General features: G+C 41.3%; 1 non-coding gene across 1 annotated transcript; it reads left to right on the plus strand.

Moving 5' to 3' along the window:
• Positions 1-2,121: 2,121 nt before the first annotated feature.
• Trnas-cga (transfer RNA serine (anticodon CGA)) lies at positions 2,122-2,195 on the plus strand. Its single transcript has one exon. It is a non-coding gene; the product is annotated as a tRNA-Ser (tRNA).
• Positions 2,196-10,858: the final 8,663 nt, after the last annotated feature.

A 10,858-nucleotide genomic window follows, 5' to 3' on the forward strand; every position in this document is an offset into this window, starting at 1 on the left:
TTAAACCAACTGCAAAACTGCTCTGAGCAAAATTCTACCAGGCTACTTCCCGTTTCATTCCCCCCCCCCCCCCCCCCCAAGTTATATTCTCCTATTATTTTCCTGCTATCAAATCCTTGTCTCCAATGGTAATCAAATGTTCGTTTATTCATCTTTCTTAAAAATGTGAATAATTTCTTTTATCTCATCATACATTCATGTTATCGTCATCATCTGCGTAGCTAGTGGATATAAAGACTTGTGCTACGCCGGCCGTGGTGGCCAAGCAGATCTAGGCGCTACAGTCTGGAACCGCGCGACCGCTACGCTCGCAGGTTCGAATCCTGCCTCGGGCATGGATGTTTGTGATGTCCTTTGGTTAGTTAGGTTTAAGTAGTCCCATAGTGTTCAGAGACATTTTGAACTTGTGCTACTGTGGTCGATGTTGCCTCCGTACAAATGGTTCAAATGGCCCTGAGCACTATGGGACTTAACTTCTGAGGTCATCAGTCCCCTAGAACTTAGAACTACTCAAATCTAACTAACCTAAGAACATCACACACATCCATGGCCGAGGCAGGATTCGAACCTGCGACCGTAGCGGTCGCGCGGTTCCAGGCTGTATCGCCTAGAACCGCTTGGCCACTAAAGCCGGCTGTTGCCTCCGTGTCTATCTTGGCTTCTGTTCACTCTGACGTTCGTAGTAACTTATATGCAAGTCAATCCACCTCTCTCCGCCCCGATAACTGAGTGGCGCCGGTTCGGTAGCTCAGCGTGTTCGGTCAGAGGGTTAGCTGCCCTCTGTAATAGAAAAAAACTGAGTGAAAGGATCAACAGTGAACTTGAACATGTGTCATGGGACGTCCCGCCCCGAACAAATTCAACGAACAATGCCGAACAAAATGAGATTAAAAAAGAAAAAGAAAAAAAGAGAGAGCAGCGTGACGGTTTACCGTCCTGCGGACCCGGGTTCGATTTCCGGCTAGGTCGGGGATTTTCTCCGCTCAGCGACAGGGTGTTGTGCTGTCTTCATCGTCATTTCATCCCCATCCGGCGCGCAGGTCGCCCAATGTGGCGTAGAATGTAATAAGACCTGCACCAAGGCGGCCGGACCTGCCCCACAAGGGGCCTCCCGGCCAATGGTGCCGAATGCTCATTTCCATTTTGCCCCACCTCTGCACGTGACGGCCGACCTCGTACAAACAGAAAACTACAGTTAGTCCTGATGACCTCAGGTTTACGAGAAATATATGTTTTAGCTGGAAAGTTTGGTCACTTCAGATGGTGCATAGCTTCCCGTTCTTTGCTTATCTTTCTTAATTTTCTACAAATAACTTTTATTCGCAGTTATTCTCTTCTAACTCTATCTCTTAGCAGCTTACTTTATCTGACTTTACTTATTAACTGCAATTTAATTCACCGGTTTCGGAGAAACCTTATAACAAAATTTATGAACAATAAAATAAGACTATAAAAACAAAAATAAAGCAATTCAAATGGATTGCATAATACACAGAATTTAGTGTACAAGACTTTAAAGTACAGCGATGAAATCCCGTATAATAAGAAAGGTTTTTATGACAGTGAAGCTTTTCAACTTAGATTCGGAAATTCGAGGTATCTCGCTTAAACCTTTGAGAAGCCTATGAAGTAGTGCACACGTTCCTGTATATTGTTAAAGAAAAGCGTGCGGATCGTTTTTGTACTTAATGTCCACGAAGTGAACGCGGCAGTAGCTTTACAGCTAGTCCATATTGTTAACTACATATCTCAAGCAAGCAGGTAGAGCTGTAATTTCGAGACAGTTTAACAACGACATTGTAGATCGTTGTGACTGAATTTTTTGAACAGTGAATATTCTTTGTGATGCAGAGAGATACCGCGAAGGGTCTCCAGTTCGAGTCTCGGTCCGGCAAACCGTTTTAATCTGCCAGGAAGTTTCATATCAGCGCACACTCCGCTGCAGAGTGCAAATTTCCTTCTGGAAACATCCCCCAGGCTGTGCTAAGTCATGTCTCCGCAATATTCTTTCTTTCAAGAGTGCTAGTTCTGCAAGGTTCGCAGGAGAGCTTCTGTAAAGTTTGGAAGGTAGCAGACGAGGTACTGGCAGAAGTAGAGCTTTGAGGACGGGGCGTGAGTCGTGCGTGGGTAGCTCAGTTGGTAGAGCATTTGCCCTCGAAAGGCAAGGGTCCCGAGTTCGAGTCTCGTTCCGCACACAGTTTTAATCTGCCAGGAAGTTTCATATTAGCGCACATTCTGATGCAGAGGGAAAATCTCATTCTGGAAAGCAGTAGTTAGTTTCTGAACAAGATCCTGAACATGGGCTTTCCACAACAGCTTAATATATATCCGAACGCCTAGGAACATGAACTGTTCCGTCTCGCTTATAATATACCCATTATGTCTGATCAAAATATCGGTTCTTGTTGAATTGTGAGTTAGAAACTGTAAAAACTGAGTCTTACTGTGATTTAGCATCAAATTATTTTCCACAAGCCACGAACTTATTTTATGAACTACATTATTTGATGCATGGAGAGCTGCATCAAACCAGTCTCAGGACTGAAGACAACAACAACAACAACAACATTATTTGATACTGTTTCAATATTACACACAAGATCCTTCACTACCAAGCTGGTGTCATCAGCAAACAGAAATTTTTTGAATCACCTGTAATACTAGGAGGCATATCATTTATACAAATAAGAAACAGCAATGGCCCCAGCACCGATCCTTGGGGAACGCCCCACTTAACAGTGCCCCGTTGGTACTGAACATCACTACCACTCTCAATATTGCAGAGAATTACCTTCTGCTTTCTGTTCATAAAGTAAGAGGCGAACCAATTGTAAGCTACTCCCCTTACTCCATAATGGTCCAACTTCTGCAGTAATATTTTGTGGTCAACACAGTCAAAAGCCTTCGTTAAATCAAAGAAAACACCTAGCGTTCGCAACCTTTTATTTAATCTGTCCGAAACCTCACAGAGAAAAGAGAATGTAGCATTTTCAGTTGTTAAACCATTTCTAAAACCAAACTGTACATTTGACAGAAAATTATGTGAATTTAAATGCTCCAGTAACGTTGTATATACAACCCTCTCGATAACTTTAGCAAACACCGATGGCATAGAAATATGTCTATAATTGTCAACATTATCCTTGTCTCCCTTTTTATAAAGTGGCTTCACTATCGATTACTTTAATCTGTCAGGAAACCGAACACTCCTAAAGGAAAAGTTACTGATATGGCTAAGTACTGGGCTAACATACATAGAACAATACTTCAGTATTCTGCTAGACACCCCGTCATATCCATAAGAGTTCTTGGTCTTTAGTGATTTAATTATTAACTCAATCGCCCTCTTGTCAGTATCATGGAGGAACATTTCAGGTAACAGTCTCAGAACACTTTTTTCTAATAGCGCTATTTGATTCCCTGTTGGGACTAGGTTTCTATTTAGTTCACCTGCTATATTCAGAAAGTGATTATTAAATACTGTACATATATGCGACTTATCAGTAACACGGACATTAACACTACGCACTGATTCTATATCCTCGACCTGTCTCTGCAGACCAGCCACTTCCTTTACGACTGACCATATGGTTTTCATTTTATCCTGAGACTTAGCTATTCTATCTGCATACCACATACTTTTTGCCTTCCTAGTAACTTTTTTAAGCAACTTACAATACTGTTTGTAATGGGCTGCTGCATTTAGATTTTGACTACTTCTAACGTTTTGACATAACTGCCACTTTGTTCTATAGGATATTCTTATCTCTCTAGTCAACCACCCAGGCTGCCTGTTTGTGCTAGTACCCTGTTTTGAACGTTCTAACGGAAAGCACCTTTCAAAGAGCACGAGAAAAGTCTTGAGGAAAGCATTATATTTATCGTCTACTGTATCAGCACTATAAACATCTTGCCACTCTTGTTCCTTGATTAGGTTTACAAAGGTCTCTACAGCAACTGGATCAGCTTTCCTAAGAAGTTGAAAACTATATTTAACATGTGTTGCAGCACAAAAAATTTTTAGAGTTAAAATTAGTGCATCATGATCTGAAAGGCCATTCACCTTTTTGTAACAGAATGCCCTTCTAGTAATGAGGAATGTACAAAAATGTTGCCTATGGTTGTTCTACTGTTCCCTTGCACTCTCGTTGGAAAGAATACGGTTTGCATAAGATTATATGAATTAAGGAGGTCTACCAGCATCCTCTTCCTTGCACAATCACTTATACAATTAATATTGAAGTCACCACATATAAATAACTTTTTGTATTTCCTATAAAGTGAACGAAGAACCTCCTCTAGCTTTAGCAAAAATGTTGTGAAATCGGAGTCTGGGGATCTATAAATAACAACAGTTAGAAGTTTAGCTCCACTAAATTTAACCACACCTGCACAACATTCAAACACCTTTTCAGTGTAGTACTTTGAAACATCAATTGACTCAAATGGGATAACGTTTTTCACATACATTGCTACTCCCCCACACCACAAAGAGCTCCTAGGAAAGCTGCCAGCCAACCTGTATTCTGGTAAAGGAAGCCTCTGAATTATCTCCTTCTTTAAGAAGTGTTCAGATATACCAATAATTTCAGAGTCAACATCTATAAGCAGTTCACTAACTTTATCTCTAATACCTTGTATAATTTGATGAAATATACTAATTCCCACATTAATCGGATACCCAAGCTTTGTCGAAAGTGGTTCCTTTGTTAGAGAGACTTCCCTTAAGCAGGAATACCTATCAGCTGACTTGAATCTAAAAAAAGGTACAGCTCTACCACCCACTACTACAGGAATTTTCCCATGAGTGATCCCACCCCCTCCTCCCCCCTATGCTGTCACCTATAAGCTTTGCCAACCTCCCCTTTCCATACCTGTTGAGGTGCAGGCCATCTCTAGTGAAACCCGTCCTGCTGATAGACTCCACCGACACCACTGAAATGTGACTCATGCCTTCTGTCATCAGCGCACCCCCAAGTCTCATGTTATTACGCCTGACGGCTGTATTAAGATGAGGCCGATCGTGACGCTGAAACAGTTCCACGAAATGCACATTCGTATTGCCAGTCTGAGTGGCTATCTTTTCCAGGTCACCATCTATGTCATACTCCCCATCCCTATCAATACTATTACCAGCCCCACCCACAATCACTATCTGATCCTCTTTAGTAAAATCCCTACATAACCCCCCTATGTTAACAGTCACCTGAGCCAATCCTGCATTAGGCTTCACAATGCTGGTGACCTGGTACTCACTCCCCAACACTTTCTGCAACTGCTGGCCTACACCTCTAGCATGAGAACTACCTAACAGCAGAACCTTCTTCTTTCTCTTAGACTTTGCAACTGTCCTAGCCACCGTAACTGCTGAGGTCTGTTGCATACTTCCTACTTCTACAGCTACTAGAGACTGTTGACAGTATTAATCAACAGAAAATGAGAATATACAAAAGACTAACACAGAAAGAAAATCAGATGTCTAATGACACAGTAACGAAACTGAAACCAGTTCCCAAAATTTTTTCTGAAATTATTTTACCAGAAAACACCAAGAACACCGGTTGAGGACTACTAAAGTTCCTAAATAAACCACTATACACAAACAGTTAATTAGTACTTAGCTTTCGATGCGCTGCTACAGCTGCAACTGGTCAGCGCGGATTGTAAACACAGGTAAGAGGTTAAGTTGCTCGATAGGAAAGACACACAAATATCAGGTCACAACACAAGAAAGGCAGAGGTGAATGAAGAAACCACTAATAAGTCACGTATATAGTAAATATTATCACCAAAACCCTTAAAATACGTATCTGAAACCTAAAAAATACATGAAAACTTAGAGAGCGATTTGACACGCAGTCACGCGCTTATGACGTCACACCAACGACCTGCCCCCTTTTATCCTGGCGGGTCCATTTCTCGTGACCTCTAGTGGTCAGTTCCGCACTACATACGGCTGTCCGGATACTTTTGATCGGATAGTTTACACAACCTACTGACTTTTTTTTGAAACAGAAGTAACTAAAAATTAATTGTAAAATAGTAGTCCTTGTTTTGTGTTAATTCACTGATTAATGTCTTACTTTAGAGAGTGAACTGATACGAAAGTGTGTTCATTTTATCTTAAGTCAGTATGAATAGCGTGCAGTTTTTAAATCGTTGTCTGAAGCTTCGAATATCATTAACTGATTGAATTAAGGTTTTTGTGTTCAGTTGTTTAGTTGGAGATGCCTAGTCGGCACAACATTTTTATTGCTGTCAGGAGCTAGTGTGGGGCTCCAGTCACGATCTCATACTGGTAAATGTCAATTTCCTAGGGATTTTTAACTAGGCTGTGGTTCTCCCGGACGACACTTATACACTGAACCGCCAAACAAACTGATACAGGCATGCGCATTCAAATACAGAGATATGTTAACAGGTAGAATACGGCGCTGAGTTCGGCAATGCCTATATAAGACAACAAGTGTCCGGCGCAGTTGTTAGATTGGTTACTGCTGCTACAATGGCAGGTTACCAAGATTTAAGTGACTTTGAAGTGGTGTTATAGTCGCCTCACAAGCGAAGGGACACAGTATCTCCGAGGCAGTGGGGATTTTCCCGTACGACCATTTCACGAGTGTACCGCGAATATCAGGAATATGGTAAAACATCAAATCTCCGACATCCTGCAAGAACTGGACCATCAACGATTGAAGAGAATCGTTCAACGTGACAGAAGTGCAACCCTTCCGCAAATTGCTGCAGATTTCATTACTGGGGCATCAACAAGAATCATTTGACTAAACATCACCGATATGGGCTTTCAGAGCCGATGGCCCTTTTCTGTACGCTTGATGACTGAGCGACACAAAGCTTTACGCCTCACCTGAGCCCGTCAACACCGACAATACTCTATTGATGAGTGGAAACATGTTGCCTGGTCGAACGAGTCTCGTTTCAAATTGCATCGAGCAGGTGGACGTGTATGGGTGTGGAGACAACCTCATGAATCCATGGCCGTGCATGTAAGCACGGGACTGTTCAAGTTGGTGGAGGCTCTATAATGTTGTGTGCAGTTGGAGTGATACGGGACCCCTGGTACGCCTAGATACGACTCTTGACAGGTGACATATACGTAAGCATCCTGTCTGATCACCTGCATCCATTCATGTCCATTGTGAATTCCGATGGACTTGAGCAATTCCAGCAGGACAATGCGACAACCCACATGTCCAGAATTGCTACGGAGTGGCTCCAGGAACACTCTTCTGAGTTTAAACACTTCCGCTGGCCACCAAGCTCTCCAGACATGAACATTATTGAGCATATCTGGGATGGCTTGCAACCTGCTGTTCAGAAGACATCTCCACTCCCTCATACTCTTACAGATGTATGGACAGCCCTGCAGGATTTATGGTGTCAGTCCCCTCCAGCACTACTTCAGACATTAGTCGAGTCCATCCACGTCGTGTTGCGACACTTCTGCGTGCTCGCGGGGGCCCTACACGATATTGGGCGGGTGTACCACTTTCTTTGGTTCTTCAATGTAAAACACAAGTTTTTGGTGAATGAGCACAGCTTGTTAAGCTGCGACAGAGATTTTGCAATTTCAGAGAACGAAAGAGAGGTTAAGCAAGATTTACACAAGATTGTCGAGTCATCTAAAGCTATGAAACCATTCCATGTAATTCCATTGGATAGAATTCTTTACTTTGATTTTAAAGATACTGCTGAAACATTGTTGTGAATGGTGGTGCGTAAGGTCTCCAAACGCAGTATGATTAAGATGTCTCATACACACCCTCTCAAAAAATTATTAAAACTCTTACTCTGAAACAGAAGAACGGAAAAATGACAATTTATTCAAAAGAAGAAAGACATTGGCTGACTTATACCATGCCATAGTTCATTCGAAAAACCAGTCATGTTTATCTATTTAAAAACATAAAGCCTTGGTGACGACATTACCATTTCTTCCGGCACAGGAAGTTCTAGTAAACTTTGCAATATCTGATCCCAAGAATGAAACGGTGCAAGTAAGAAACTGGAGTCAAAACAGAGATTCTTTTCTTCAGTTTAATTTTGTTATTTTCTTGCAAAAAATTCAAAAGATGGAAAAAATGGTCAATGTTTATTACATACAGCTGTATTTCTATGCTTGTAGCATCATAAATACCAGTACAACGTAATGTCTCGTTATTAGTGACACTTGAAAGAAGAACTTTCTTACTGGCATTTAGAACCTAACAGATTTCTGATATGGCACCTAGAGAGTTTGAATCGTGTTATCAGAACACATTCTGTTTTTTTCCGATAAAATAAAGTTATGTACAGCGTTGAATCAAATTATTTTTTCGTTCTTTTCTTTTTATAATGTAAGCTATGCGTAAAGTGAACGGGATATACACAACGCCAAAGGTAAATTAATGAGTTGTTTTGTGGCAAGGATAATGTTTTGATACATCTGCATGAAAACAAGAAGAAATACGCTCTTCAGTTGATTAATTCCTGTATCTTCACCTGTTTGTTTCTACAGGATGTTCAAAAAGTCTCTTCGCAGTGCCATATGGTAGTTAGCCGCGCGTGCCGTATGATTGTTCGCCCGCCTGGGTTCCTTCCCTTCAAGTGGACTCTCCCAACATTCCACTGTTTCGTTATTCTCAGCCAGCGTCAGTAGTATCGTTGGTGTGTGTCGTTACGTGTTGACGTGAACATTTGCGTTTAGTTCCTTTGTTCGTTTTTGTCACTGTTAAAATGCTAACCATTGAACAAGTGGTCAAAGCTGGCGGTAAATACACAGTTTCAGTTCGTCAAACATTTAATTCAGTTTTCCCGAAGACAACACTCCCACATCGCGATAGTGTGCGAGATTTGATTAACAAAGTTAGAAGTAAGGGTTAAGCAACAGATGCACCGAAAAGTAGTCGTCCTAGCGTTTTGTCTGAGGATAAACTACTCGATATTTCCGATAAAGTGTCCATCAGTCCGAACAAGCCAGTAAGAAAATTCGCCCAGGAAATTGATGTTAGTGTAGGAACAGCCCACAGCTGTAAGAAAAAAATTAGAACTTTTCCCATACAAAGTGACAGTCGTGCAAGAACTGAAAAATACTGACCATGGCAAGAGACTGCATTATTGTCAATGGTTCAAAAATTTCGTTCAACAAAATGGAAGGGATATTCTCAATGAAACGTTTTTCACTGATGAGGCGTGGTTTCATTTATCCGGGTTGAAACGTCCCCTTGGAAAAATTATACATGACTGTGCTTAAACTGACACACAATATTTTTTTTTTTTAGCGCAACGCAAGCTGACTTTCAATAATCACTAAAAAAGAATGGCCCTGACTAACATTAACCTATAACTGTCACAAATCACTTACCTCACAAAAATCTTCGTTACTAGAACAACTGCAATACAGCGAGCGCCACTACTGCCAGCTAAATAAAAGATTCAAACTACTGAAGGCACTAACTACTGATAGGCATAGCTGGCAAATGAAAGATTTTGATAGAGAACAAACAATGTATTTACCTTACTAGTGTTCAAAAGTCATAATATATATAGCAGCTCATGACATCCAGTCTTACAAATTTCAAAACTCCGCTATTTCTCTCCCCACATCCACCACTGCTGGCGGCTCACCTCCAACTGCGCAACGCTACACGCTGCTCACATCCTTCTGCACAACACTACAATGGCAGACAACAATGCAAACTAGCCACTGACTGCACACAGCACAGCCAGTGATTTTCATACAGAGCGCTACGTGGCGTTACCAATATAAAAAAAACCTTAACAGCCTACTTACATAGCCTACATGCTCCCGCCAAAAAATTTTACAAATTGTTTTGGGCACTGGCCAATATATATTTGTTAAATTTTTTCACAATTACAATAACAAAGAAATCAAATGCACACACTTATTGATACAATGTTGGTCAAAAGCTAAAATTTTCTCACAGTTCATAAAGACAGTCCTGATCGTTCATCACGGTAAAATTGCAGTGTTTTTCACAAAGTCTGAGCAGTAAAAGAGAATACACACGCAAGTAGTGGATTTCAATGCAGTGTTGAAGAAGTAGTGTTGTCCTTCCAATGGAGAGGCAGTGCTGACTCTTGACATGCAGACAGGTAATAGGCCACAACAGAGCAAACCCACAGCAGAGTCAGTCGACGTTTTGAAGAATATTAGTAGGTAGGTCATCACAGAACAGACCACTGTAGTCTTGTTAGAGATTACGGTATTGGTGGGCCACGAGAGGTGCAGACCCACTGCAGTCCTTGTAGAAATAATGGTATTGGTGAGTCATCAAAGGTGTAGAGACACTGTAGGCCTTGTAGAGATGGCCAGCAACCATCTCTTGCGACTGTGCAGGTGCACAATCACCATCGAAGAGTCTTGCGGAGAATATAGGAACTCCATAAACCACCACTTCTGCACGCACAAAGTTTTTGGAATTGTCCTTAATACCAGCAATGCTGTTAACCAGTCCCTTGCTGAATTATCAACACACGTGCAAGCACTAACAGTCCTCTTTTTCTCACATATTGTGTATATACTATGACCAACAGAAATATGTTGATGAATACATATATGTGTAAAATGATGATGGAAACCAAGAATCGTACTTTAAAGAGTTATGAAATGTGTGTAAATGCGTGAATGTATCACAATGCTGACGAAAATTATTTGGGCACTATTATATTTAAAGGATTTTGTTTCTACACATTTGTAACGCAAATTCTCGGCCTGTGAAATTTTTGTATGAAACTGTCTCTGTAGTGCAGACTGATGTCGTAAATATTTCGGTAAGAAAGTTAAGTGACCACCTTCACATAATGCGTCGTGGGCACCCAACTGCGCGACAGTCGC

Source organism: Schistocerca gregaria, chromosome 2, assembly GCF_023897955.1.
Source record: "Schistocerca gregaria isolate iqSchGreg1 chromosome 2, iqSchGreg1.2, whole genome shotgun sequence".
Lineage (NCBI taxonomy): Eukaryota > Metazoa > Arthropoda > Insecta > Orthoptera > Acrididae > Schistocerca > Schistocerca gregaria.